This window comes from Chionomys nivalis, chromosome 12 (genome assembly GCF_950005125.1).
Source record: "Chionomys nivalis chromosome 12, mChiNiv1.1, whole genome shotgun sequence".
Lineage (NCBI taxonomy): Eukaryota > Metazoa > Chordata > Mammalia > Rodentia > Cricetidae > Chionomys > Chionomys nivalis.
This window is the reverse complement of record NC_080097.1, coordinates 32,105,345-32,118,479: the sequence shown is the minus strand read 5'-3', so window position 1 is coordinate 32,118,479 and position 13,135 is coordinate 32,105,345.

Here is a 13,135-nt window from a genome sequence, read left to right as displayed (position 1 = left end):
CTAGGTCCTTTGACTTTCCATTGGGAGACAGAAATTTTGGATTAGAACCAGAGCCTGCAATCATCTCTAAAAAATATACATATATAAAATAACCAATATTAATATTATATACATATATATATATAATATTGGTTATTTTAGTTGGGACACCTAGCTCAAGTAATCACACATATCATATGCATACTATATATATATGACCATACTATAGATAGATGATAGATAGATAGATAGATAGATAGATAGATAGATAGATAATATGAACATTCTTTCAGCTTTGTTCCCTTTAAATTATCCTGACTAATATACCCATTGTGTGGATTTCTAATATAATAAAGAATCTTATTTGAATGTATGCTTGCAATTTATCTGACTACCTTAAGACAATCCCTCAAAACCCTTGCAACCTGTTTAATGCAATGATCTGCATGAAAGTACCTAAAGACACCAAAAGCAACACAGTGTATCTTTAAAAAAAGAAAAAAACAACTCTACTTCCAAATTAAATATGAATATAAATCAAGATAAGATCAGGAAATAGAAATTCAAATGGCTATTACTTCACTTAATAGTAACATTTTGATCCTTGGTGAACATCTTTTTCTTCTTCTACAAAAGAAGAAATGAACCTTTTATTGCTTCTTAAATAATAGTAGACACCCCTGAAGCTATATGCACACAGACAACAAAAATGAACTCAAGCATGCATGTTGTATTTATATAACTGCATATGAATATATGCACACAAGCAAACACACAATAAACACATGCATATATAACAATAATATTCAAACCAACAACAAAAACCAAAAACCTTTCATTTTGAGTGAAGGATCAAATGATGAATTCAATAGAGGGTACCTTGAATGGGCAGAAGGAAAGAAAGGGAGGGGGAGTAATAGTATAATTCTATTGTAATGAAAATGTATTTAAAAATAAAACCAAAAATAAATAAATGAAAGCAGTGAAACAATACACATATTATAAGACTTAAATAAAAAGATTACACTGAATTGTAAGTATAATTGACTTTTACCTTTCTCATTTAGATCACAGGAATTACACAAACACTCACTTTTCCCAAGTTCAACACTTGGGAATTTCATTTCCTTCTCCAAATCCAGGTTTTGAAATATAGATGGCTTTTATTGAATGTTAAATACAAGTTCTCTGAGAAAATAAATAGTAAATAAAGTGTTTCAATAAATATTTAAAACACTTTTCACAGCCATATCCACATATGGATTTTCATCATTCGTGCATGGCAGCTTCGTAAGCTCACATAAACAGAATTGCTGGGAAGTAAGCAGTTAATACTGTCGATGGACGGAATAAATAGAGGAAAAATAAAAGGTTACTGCAGAGCAGATGATCCATTTTGTCAAAATGTCAAATGTCTCTTCCTTCATGCTTGGAGATATTACTAAAGGTGGCTTCAAGTCTTTTTTCTGTCTATCTTGCTTCTGTTTCATTTCTCCTTCTCCCAATCAACATGCTTGCCGCATTGCTCAATCACTGGGCAAATGTTACTTCCTGTGCTCCTCTGCTCAGCCACTTTTATAGTAGCAATAACAGACGCTGTGATTAAGACCCTCAACGGGAAATCTTGAGCGAACTGCCTTCCCTGCCCTGCTTCCTTTCTTATTTTCTTTAAAAAGACCAGCCATCTGTGTTAGCATCTTAGAATTTTGTTTCTTTGTTCTGCCAGTAGTGTACATGTCTTAATAAATACATATATAAACTCCAAACTTAGAGTTTAATTTTGTAGGCCTGCTTGTTGCTGTGAAAATAAATTAAAACTTACTTCAAAGTTTAAATCTCTTTTCTTGTGGTAAAAAATTCATACTTTATTTGTGACTCTACAGACAGTAAAATGTTTAATTATTTACTAGATTTTATAGCTCAGCTTTAGCAAAAAAAAAAAGAAAAGAAATATACTATAGAAATTAGGAACACATTAAATAGCTTTCTTGTAGAAAATTCAGGAAAATATTAATTTGAAAATTAAAATATTAAAACTATAATGGTATATTTAGACATATGCATGTACATGAAAAATTTTGAGGACTACTCATTGAAATTAAAACAAAAGAGAACAAAATTAAAAGACAGAATCTAAATATTTTATTAAATAAAATGAAAAGCATTAATTTGTAATATATGTCATATCAGCACAGATAGATTCATTCTGTGAGTGTCATTATTACTACAAGTTTATGTTAAATAAAATGTTTAATTGTTTAGAGATGAGAATTTTTACTTGTAAACAAAAAATGACTAAGAGAATTATGCTTTGTTCTAGTTTAACAACAGGGATTTGCTCTGCATCCTAGTAGCCTTTCTAGTTTTTTATTATCCTTTTTCCCAAATGCATGGATTAGAACTACAAACAAGATAGAAAAAAGAAAGGTTACAACTGTTTGGTTTCTTTCTTTCTTTCTTTCTTTCTTTCTTTCTTTCTTTCTTTCTTTCTTTCTTTCTTTCTTTCTTTTTTTTGTTATGGCACGCAAATATGCAATCATTCCAACAGGAGAATAAACCCTGACATCCATTTTTCAGCATCTCATGAATAAGGAAAAATTTCGTTCTAATTCACAATTATTTTGATATGATTGTGCTTCCCTATGGATCTCTCCTCTCACAAATTACAGTTCTCTAGTTTGCAAAGTATTTAAGAGATAAATAAAAGGAACTTCTAGAATTTTCAAGCTGTGACAAAAGTGGAATTTCTCTGTTCCTATTGTTAATCTATGACAATGGAATTTACTATGCTATTGGCTTTAAGCACACTATTGTTTCATAAGCACGGCATGGTGGCACACGACGACTTTAATCCCTAAATTTGGAAGGCAGAGGTGAGTGGATCTCTGTGAGTTTTAGGCCCGTTTTGTTGGTCGACAGAATAAATTCAAGGAAAGTCAGGGCTGCATAGAGAAATGCTGTCACAAAACAAACAAACAACAATAAAAACAAACATAAATAAATAAATTAAACCAAAACTAAACAAAATCCAAAATTTGAAAAAGAGAGAGAGAGAGAGAGAGAGAGAGAGAGAGAGAGATAGCAAGCTTGGAGCCCAGCAAGAGGATCAAATAAACATGAGTAGAGGATCAAATAAACATGAATGAGCACAAGCCTTTATTAGTCCTTTGTGTATATGCGCAAGAATGGTACATTTTGTAATGCAATGTTTCTAATTTATTTCATCACTCAAAAGTAAAAACTTTATTTCTAAAGACACTGTGTATTTTGAGACATAGCAGATGGAAAAGGCAAAACTGTATTTACTTTTAAGCTTTTTCTCTACTGGTTAGCTTTCATAGGGCTGGAAGATGCTATGCATGTAGTCATCAGTCTTACCAACTGTGAATCCAGAGAGCTAGAATAATTACCAGCCCATTGGTGATATGTTCATTAATTTAATAGTGGCTTGAATGTCATGGGAATAATCAACTATTTTCTGATGGGAATAACCAACTATTTTCTGATGGGATTGAGAGTTCACTCCACAAGATGAACGATATGCCCACCACCATTGTTGTGACCAAGATCCTGTGACGACACATGTCAAATGTACTTAAGAAAAAAAAAGTATTAAAAATTGATTAATATACTTTTATTGCCACAGTGTTAATTGACTTCTAATGACTCATGCATAGGCAAATAAATTAGTAATATATTCTAACACTTATTGCACAGACCTCGTTATTCAACAGAAACAATTAAAATAGGAATTCACCATTGATTAATCTGTAAAAAATAAGGACTGCATAATGTTCAGCTCTAATTGTGATATCTGTATCATGAAATGTCCTCCCAAGTTTTAGGAATCATTGTAGAAGAGGGGTCAGAAAGACAGTAATAGCCAGCAGTAATGCATGGCTACAAGGAAATAGTTTGCTGGACAAAATCATACAACTGTAGATATGGACACACAACGGTTAGGATAACACGCATGACCCCTTGGATTTCTCACTCTAGACAAAACCTTATTATGAAGAGTTAAAGTAGGCATGAAGTGCCACCCCAGATAGATTTTTCTCAATTTATAGCTGCTGGTGGCAGGGGAGTCAGTTTTCATTATGTATGCAGACACTCCTAGCTTGACCATGTTCCAGAGGAAGGCCATATATTCAAAAGTATTTAAGAAGAAAACAAGAAATTTACAGGGACTTTGTGTGTATTCTGTATCTATTTTTCTAGAATCGAAGCATTCCCTTCAATGTGTTGGCAAGAGTCTCAGAGAAGAATCTTGAGGGAAGTAATTTTCACATTTCTGAGAAAACAGAACTTTGCCAGATTCTGAAAGGCCACTCCAATGATTTTCAGACACAGTAAACAAGTGGAAGAGTGACTCACAGAGATGCTGAGAGGACATCTTGAAGAATCTGTTGAGCTGCTACAAGTTATGCAGAAATCTCTAGGGAAACAGCTCTTGGGATTCTTCACCTGTCCTGGGGTTGGCTTCTCAGCTGTTTCTGAGTGATCCTTACTCTGTAAGTAGCATCCATAAAATCTCCTTCACTCACGTTGGACTTTAGTTCAATCTTTCTTTTGGTCTGTCACAGGTTCCCTTTGTGAGATGAGCAGATATATATATATTGCTTCATCACTGCAAAACACTCTCACACAACTGTCTGTTTCCATATGAATGTTTGGACTTTTTTGTAGGTCACTAAATAATTCCTTTGGTTATGAAAGCAAGTGCTTTGGACTTTTGAATCACTGTAAGAAGTACAAATGAATTTGTTTTAAACACAATCAAATCAGGTCATTGAACAGAGATGCCATTGTGTTTCAAATGTTCTCTTCACTTTTCCAGTTCCTGGAGGAAAAGTGAGGTAATAGATATGCTTCACAACTGTCTATTTACCTTGGTTCCCAAGAAAGAGTGGAACTCAGACCCTCAGTTGTTTTCTCCTTTAGGCTTGGAACCATCTCTCTGCTCTGCTTTATGTTTCTCCTCCTATTGGTATTAGCAGTTTCTATACCATCTTTGCAATATTATACGAAAATGTTATTTTTCTTCTTGACCAGTAGTTTAAAACACACTGATGGTTTCTTCTTGTACATTTAAAATTGTCTCTTTGAATATGAAGCCTTAATTGTGAAACAAGTAAAAACATGAAAAGAAAGAAAATAGAAAATGATTTAGATACTGAAGTTGACTAGAATTTGTGCTTACTTTTAACTCTTTTGTTTTTGTTTATTTGGATATCTTAAAAGTCTGAGATACTAAAGCAAAATTAAACAAATGAAGCTATTTCAAATCAAACATTGATAGATCATTGAAAATACGAGAGAAATATTTGAAAATGATGTTATCTTAGACTAACTTCAACAACATGCACAAATCAAAAGCAAAAAATTAAAAGATCATCAAGCTTTAAAATTGAAAAGATTTTAAATACATATGCTGCTAAGAAAATATAGAAATGACCACATTTTATGCGAAGACAAATCACTGTAACAATGAACAACTTTTATGCATATTATTTTAGAGCAGTTACTAATCATTCCTGAGTAAAAGCTAATCAATAGTAGCTAAACATTGGAGGGAAGAAACATTTACACCCATCACCATACATTATATATTATCTTCATGGAGAAGAGTGTGAAACTATTTCAGAAAACAAAACAAAGCTTCCATGTTCTGGAGTAGTGCCAATAAAACCATGTCAAAATTGCTGTTACATATAGAACAATATTACCCAGGACTTGGAAAAAAAAACTTGCTTATTAACTGGGGAATTATTAAAAATAAAGTAAAATCATAAAATTATGTTTATGGTTTATGTGGATTCTAAAATTATTGGTATTTTAAAATAAAGAGAATATATAGACCTGATTAACTTTGTGAGATATAGAGATAAGCAAATATTGATTAACAGACACCAAGTTACTCTAGTAATAAAAGAGGTTCTGGTGTTCAATTAAATAATCGTTTGCTAATACCCAGTGTTATAATAATTAGTGTGTTAAAAACGCAAGACTTCACAATTCATATTACCTTCACCACAAAGAAATAAATAATGATAAAGGTGATAGATGCATCAAAGGAATTCTATAAAGCATAAAATTTTTATATGACAAGCCGGGCGGTGGTGGCGCACACCTTTAATCTCAGCACTCGGGAGACAGAGGCAGGCGGATCTCTGTGAGTTCGAGGCCAGCCTGGTCTACAAGAGCTAGTTCCAAGACAGGAACCAAAAGCTATGGAGAAACCCTGTCTCCAAAAATCAAAATAATAATAATAATAATAATTATATGACAAATAAACAGAAAAATACTGAGAAACTTGAAATTCTTAAACAAAAATTATTTATAGGTCATTCTTTTACTTAGATCTCAAGATAAACTTAGAGGTACTGTTTCTGATGGAAATATTTGGATACTGTGAAAATTTTAAAACTATCTGTCAATAAAACAAGGGACTAGCAAATTATAAAACAATTAACTCAATAAATGAAGTATTTGACAGTAAAATCCTAACCCCAATAAAAATACACACAACTTTGGAAAGTATAATATAGAATGTTATATATTCTTTTTTCTCCTTTTTATTCATTCTTTGTGAATTTCACATTATGCATCTCTATCATATTCATTTCCTTTACTTTTTATCCACTCTCTGCCCTGCAACCTCCCTAGCAAAATAAAATCAAATAAAATTTAAGAGAAAAAATTAAAAGAATATAAAAGAAGGAACAAATCACTTTAATCATAGAAGCTGTAGTGTGACACACTGAGTCATACAGTAAACACATACAAACACATACACACACACACACATCTTTACTTGCAAGTGTTCATTGCAGAGAGTCTGGTTCGAGGCCTGTGGTTTCTGCTATAGTTTATATGTTGGGCCCTCACTGGAATTCCTCTTGTTTATTTTATTGTGACCCTATGTTGGAAAAATCCTGCAACTTTGGGTCTATAGGACAAGTTCCTTTTCGTGCTCCAGCAGATCACACATGGGGTGGTTGTTGGGGTGAGCATACACATAACCCTGGCTTTGAGCGTGTAAAATTGCAGGATTGCTTAGCCCACCAGCTCTCCCTTGTCCTCTCAACTAAGGTGAACTCTACTGCATTTTCCTGGCAAGTTTACCACTTGCAGAGATGAACAAGGAATGTAACGTGGCCATTTCTCTTACTTTCATTTCCTCAGGGTTGGGGTGAAACCAGTTCTCCTACTTTCATGTCCTCAGAGTCGGTTCCTCCACACCTGCACCTTAGGTATCATCTCTTCTGTATTGCCTAGGCCATTTTCCTGAAGGTGGGGCCAGCTCCCTTTTTCTAATGACCTCAGGACCAGATCTCCTATCTGCCTCAGGCATTGTTGGCAGGGAGGGACAGTGAGAGGGCATCTCTTTCCTGACCTTTGACCACAGGGCAGATGAGTAATGGGTACTGCTGATTCACCTACCCTTTGGCCAACAGGATCGACTCGCTTGTGCTGCCCAAGACTGTTTTTCCCCAAATGTTGCACCTGGTTGGGGTCAGGAACAACTAGCTCTCTTAACCTTATGCATCAGGCGCTGATGCAGGTGGGGGCATCTCTCCCAACCTCATATATTCTTAACGAGAAGATCAAATCTATGAATGTCATGGTCCATGTACAAGGAATAGCAAGCAGTTTGGAAACACACCCTTAGAAAGAATTTAGAGATGTAGTTTGCTAGTAAAGTTAGGTTAAGGTTTTTTTTTTTTTTTTGGCTTTAATGTAGAAAATCTTGGGGAAGAAATTGAAGTTTAGAAAAGCACACTTTAATAGTTGAGCAAGACACTAATTGAGGTCAAGAAATGAGAACAGTTGCAGAGTCATTATTACTAGTTGATATGCCTTTCTTATTAAAGACAGATGGGTAAGCAAAGGCAGTAATTAATTTCTTGTACCCATTTTTGCTCTTTGTTTTCTGGTATGATTTAATTAAAAAGTGTTGATGAATGAGTCGGCACTCTGAGGATTTAATGTATAAAAGGCTGATATTATTGTCTTGGTGTAAGCTAATGTTTCCAGAAGGCACTTGCATGTCAAAACATTCCATAAAACACTTTCTAAATGCAATATTTACTCTTTCTTACAATTGGCATGCTTTCTGGATCATATGGAAGTTTGAAAAAATGTCACCTTAATTATTAATAAGTTTTATTAATACAAAAGTCAAGTTGAATCTGTTTTGACATGGGATATCCAAGTTATCATATCATTTTCTTTACAGTGCCAATCCAGCCTCAAAAAGCATTTGGTTTTGAAGATGGAAAGATAGTGAAAACACTAAAGAATTAATGCAAATTCATTAGGAATCACCTTAATGGATAAACTATGTAAAGATGAAAGCAGCAGCTGCAGGTGATGTAACCTATTAGAAACTATTTACATCATGCAGAACAAGTCTTCGCATGCTGCACACGCATGCATTTGTGTGCTTACAAGCTTACATGCATATTGGAAGAGTGATTATTTTAGAATTGTAGACAGTTATGGAAGAGACAGAAAACAGGAAGAAAAAATGAACAAAATAAAACCCAGTAGCTTTATCCCTGAAAACAGCTGAGTTAACCAGACAGCAGGAAAAGTTACAGATAAAGACATGGATAAGTTTCTAAAGTAGAAGGGTGGGTGGAGGACTCTATTTTTCATCTTTCTGTCAGTATTCCAAAATATACTGTTTTGTTTTTACATTTATTTATATATTAAGTTTACAAGGGTTACCTAACTTTCCTTATGCATCTGAAAAGGAAGGGGCTTTGTCTGAAACCCAGGCCTTCAGTCCTTGGCTTTTGTGAAAGGTAATTTCTGGGAAAAACAAAAAAAAAACAAAACAAAACTGTGTCTCCAGAGCCTGATTTGCTGACTGAAACTGCAGTACTGAAGAGAGATTGGAATAATGCGTATCTGAAGTCCATTCAGTTTATTTTACCAATTACTAACCCTTTAAAACAACAGTTCCTTGAAGTGTTGTGTCTGGACATCTTGTAACTCACAGATGCAGTAACTTCCATCAACCCAAAAGCTAAGAACTTCATCAGGTAGCACATTGACTCTATAGAAAATGTTTCCCCAATCTTGCTGTAATAAACTCTATGATGTGTCCTCTTTCACAAATTAAATTTGGAACTTAAGCTTGCCTTTGTTTATGACTTTCTTTGTTCTGTACAAATATGACATTTGTTAAACATGTTGTAAACATATACATTGAAGTAACTGTTAATCAACCAATAGAGAATAAGACCACCAATACAATTTAAAGCCAAATTTGAAACAAGATTTATTTAAATGCTGGCCAGGTGAAAGGCCTCTGGCACGGTCCATACCCAGGTTCCTGAGAAATGGATCTGAGGCACAATTTGCAGCAGCTGAAGAAGGAAAATCCAAATCCATTGCATTTCCCATCAGGTTCAATTAGGAGCAAGCACTTCTCCTGATATACCTCCTGTCTTCATCCAATCAGGGTCAAGTGTACATCACAACATATTTCCTGCCTGTGAAACTCCTACTCACATATGATAAAGCATATCTAGGGTAGATGGGTCAGAAAACATGTTCAGGGTAGTGAAAACCTGTTGTCTCCCCCGCTAAACAATAGCTTCCGACATTTAAAGAAACATTTGTTCTTGAGTGAGATGCTTGCAGATCAGAGTGATTTTTGTTTCATGGATCTCTTTGAAATCGTAATTCAAACTTAAAATGTAATTTTGACTCTGATATAGCCTAATTTCTATTCCAGGGCCATGGCCACTTAATCTGGATCTAAAAAACTAACCTTTATGCACTTTAAGATGAGAGTTGCTGTATTTATTTCAACACACTTTATTCCCCTTTGGTAAATTTGGAACATCTCAGTCTTCTTTACTTCTGCCCTCATAACTACTTCTTCTAAGTAACATTAAAAGTTGCCAAAGTAGAAAGCTGTCCATTTGATTAGTTCTCCTTTTGACAGATCAACTAGATGTTTTAATAAGTGTGTATGTATGATTTTTATGTTTTTAAATTTGTTTTTATTTTCATACCTTTACAGACAATATGTTCCATTGTTCTCTTCACTGGACTCTGAAGACACTTATATGCTCATGGCACAACCACACAGAAAAGAGAAAATAAACTGTATGAGCAAATGTGTTGTAATAGAAACTAGAATTCACTCTATTTCAGAGGTCACTGTTGAAATTTAATACTTACGGCACATTTGTTTTTACAATTTTCACAGTGAGTTAAACAATTAATATCCTCTGCTCATAAAAAGAGCCTTGGAATAGGAATGTTATCAAAAACTGAAAGTCAGAAACAGGACTCCCCAATAGAATGTGCTTTTAAGATTTCTCATTCCACATCTTATATCTTTCAATATTCATCTTAGTTTATTTAAAGTTTATAAAGAATAATAACTATTTCACAGGAATGAAACAAAGTTTATAAAACAACAACCAACATTCCTGTTGTTAGTTTTATGCTTTGAGGAGGTTTCAAGTTTCATCACGTGTGTACATATTAAATAGCTGTGAGTTGAATACATTATCATCTTCCTAATGTATTCAGAACTTCTCATTCAACTCTGATGTTGTGAATGTCGCTTCTCTCTTTTTTTTCTCCCCCACTTCGTTCTTTTGTGCGAGCAACATTTCTACATCTAAAGCTTAATAGACACTTTCTTTTCTTTGTACTCTTCGTTAAAAAGCCTTTATAATGGAAAATACCTTTCTTTGCATCTTGCATTTCCCTTTTCTGAAGAGAGGGCTGCCTATAGGCAGTCACTTTGAAATCTGGGAGGTTGCAGTAACCTTGTTTGTGTTTAGATTACCAGTACTCTGCTACTCTCCTGCCCTGCTTTCACAAAATGCTAATAGAAGAGAAAGGATGCAAACAATGATTTTCCTTGGGCTGGTGTGATGAGAAATAGATTATTGTTCTTTACTTAGGAAAACAATGTCTCTCACTTTCTGTTCAATATTATGGAACATTATAAATTTTAGCTGTTCCTCCTACACACTTTAACATGCACAACAGAAGTTTAAAAAGAAAGTTTGATTAAAATTAAAAATTTTCAGATCATTAAAGCTAATAATTTCTATCTTCTGAGCTTGATTATTAATTTGTGTGTTCTCTTCAGTATTTAAATCCTGTGTGGTAAAACTTTAAAAATATTTTCCCCTACTGTTTAAGACATGCTGGGCATTCTGTATATGGTGATTCTGTTGAACTTGTCTATATTAGGTTTCATGGTCTAAATTGATGAGGATGATTGGGCAGGTCCCTTCCTCAAGAGGGCACCAGATCTCATTAGAAATAATTGTAGCCACAATGTGGTTATTGGGAACTGAACTCAGGACCTTTGAAAGAGCAGGCAGTGTTCTTAACCACTGAGCCACCTCTCCAGCCAGTCTGTATAAGACATGCAAAACAAAATTCTGTAAAATACAGAGAGGATTGCTTTGAAGAGTACCTCTACACTAAAAATGCCAAAATCCAAGTTACTAATTTGAAGCCCTATCAAGATATATCAAGATACCATATAGGACACCCGTTTTTCAGTTGATTTGATAACAGTGGCACCTTTGTTAGAAAAGTTTGGTGAGTGACTATTCCAGTGACATTCTTAGCGTGTGGTATAAGAAGTTATGCTAGTGCCCATGATCACTCGCTGCAGAATAAAAACAAATCAACAGTTTTTATGTTGGATAATGAAAGTTACCTTAAGAGATTAAAATAAACAGAGATTTTATGAAAAGTGTAGCGTTGATATATGGAAGAGCTCTTTTCCCAACTGTGTGATACAGAACCCCGGTGATTTTATGTGGTTTTTCAGAATACGGTTACACTGTGATGAGAACCTCAGACTTTGGAAGAATATAGATATGTAAAAGAGTAAATGTAGATTTAAAGTAACATATATGGGTCAGTGAGAGGGCAGAGTACTTAAAAGTCACCTGTCGCTAAGTCTGATTATGATTATTCCTAAAACCCATATTATGGAAGGAGAGTCTTGACTCTTATAAGGTCAGAGTAAAAATTTTAAAATCAGTTATAAATTACATATTCTAATTAGCACTTCTGTTGTACATATGCTTCAAGGAACACAAAGAAAGAAAAGGAAGCAATATGAGTATTGCGAAGATTCTCTTCTTGTTAATACTTATGCATTTCTACTGTAATTCAGATTATTAAGAAGAAAAAATGGAAAATTGGAAGGCAGAAGCATGCAAGTCTAAAGAAGAAGTCTAGATTTAATGAGAGTGGTAGTATTTAAACTATAAGGAGGAAGTTGTGTTGTTATTATTGTTTTTAATCTTCACTCTTTGCTCCTGAGTTTCAGGAAGGTCATTACCTTAAAGGTTATAGACAAGAAGATAATGAAGTCAACTTTTGTCATTAGCAGGACTTTGAAGTTTGTGTACAGTATTGCATTAGAGATTGTCACATGCTTACATATAGAAATGACAGAAACAGTTCCAGACTATTATTTTGAGTCTCTCCAATTCTTAAACCTGTCAGTTTTATTTGGGACTACACTGCTGTACATATCTCATAGAATGTGATATACATATACTTCTAGAATTTCAGAAAATGTTGTCTGAGGTTTTCTGTCCTGCCCTGTTCCCACAGTCATTAAACCCCAAAGAAATCACATACAGGCCTACATAATTATAAACTGATTGGCCCATTAGCTCAGGATTCTTATTTATTAATTCTTATAACTTACATTAGCCCATAATTCTTTTCTGAGTTAGCCACGTGGCTCGGTACATTTTTCAGCGAGGCAGTCATATCTTGCTTCCTCTGTGGCTGGGTCACTACTGCAGAATGAGCTTTCCTCTTTCCAGAATTCTCCTGTTCTAGTTGCCCTGCCTCTACTTCCTGCCTGGATGCCCCACCTATACTTCCTACCTGGCTACTGGCCAATCAGTATTTTATTCAATTAAAATTGGCAGGGTACAAATCATTGTCCCACAACAAGAAAGTTTTTCTTGATATTATTCATTTGAATTACTTAAGAATAACAATTGAATTTATTGTCATTTTATAAGTAACCACATATAGACAACACCTTAGTAATGGATTTACAATAACCTATAGAGACAAATGAGTACATTTTTTTTAATGCTTACTGTCTGAAAAGAAATGAGAAAGTAAAAAC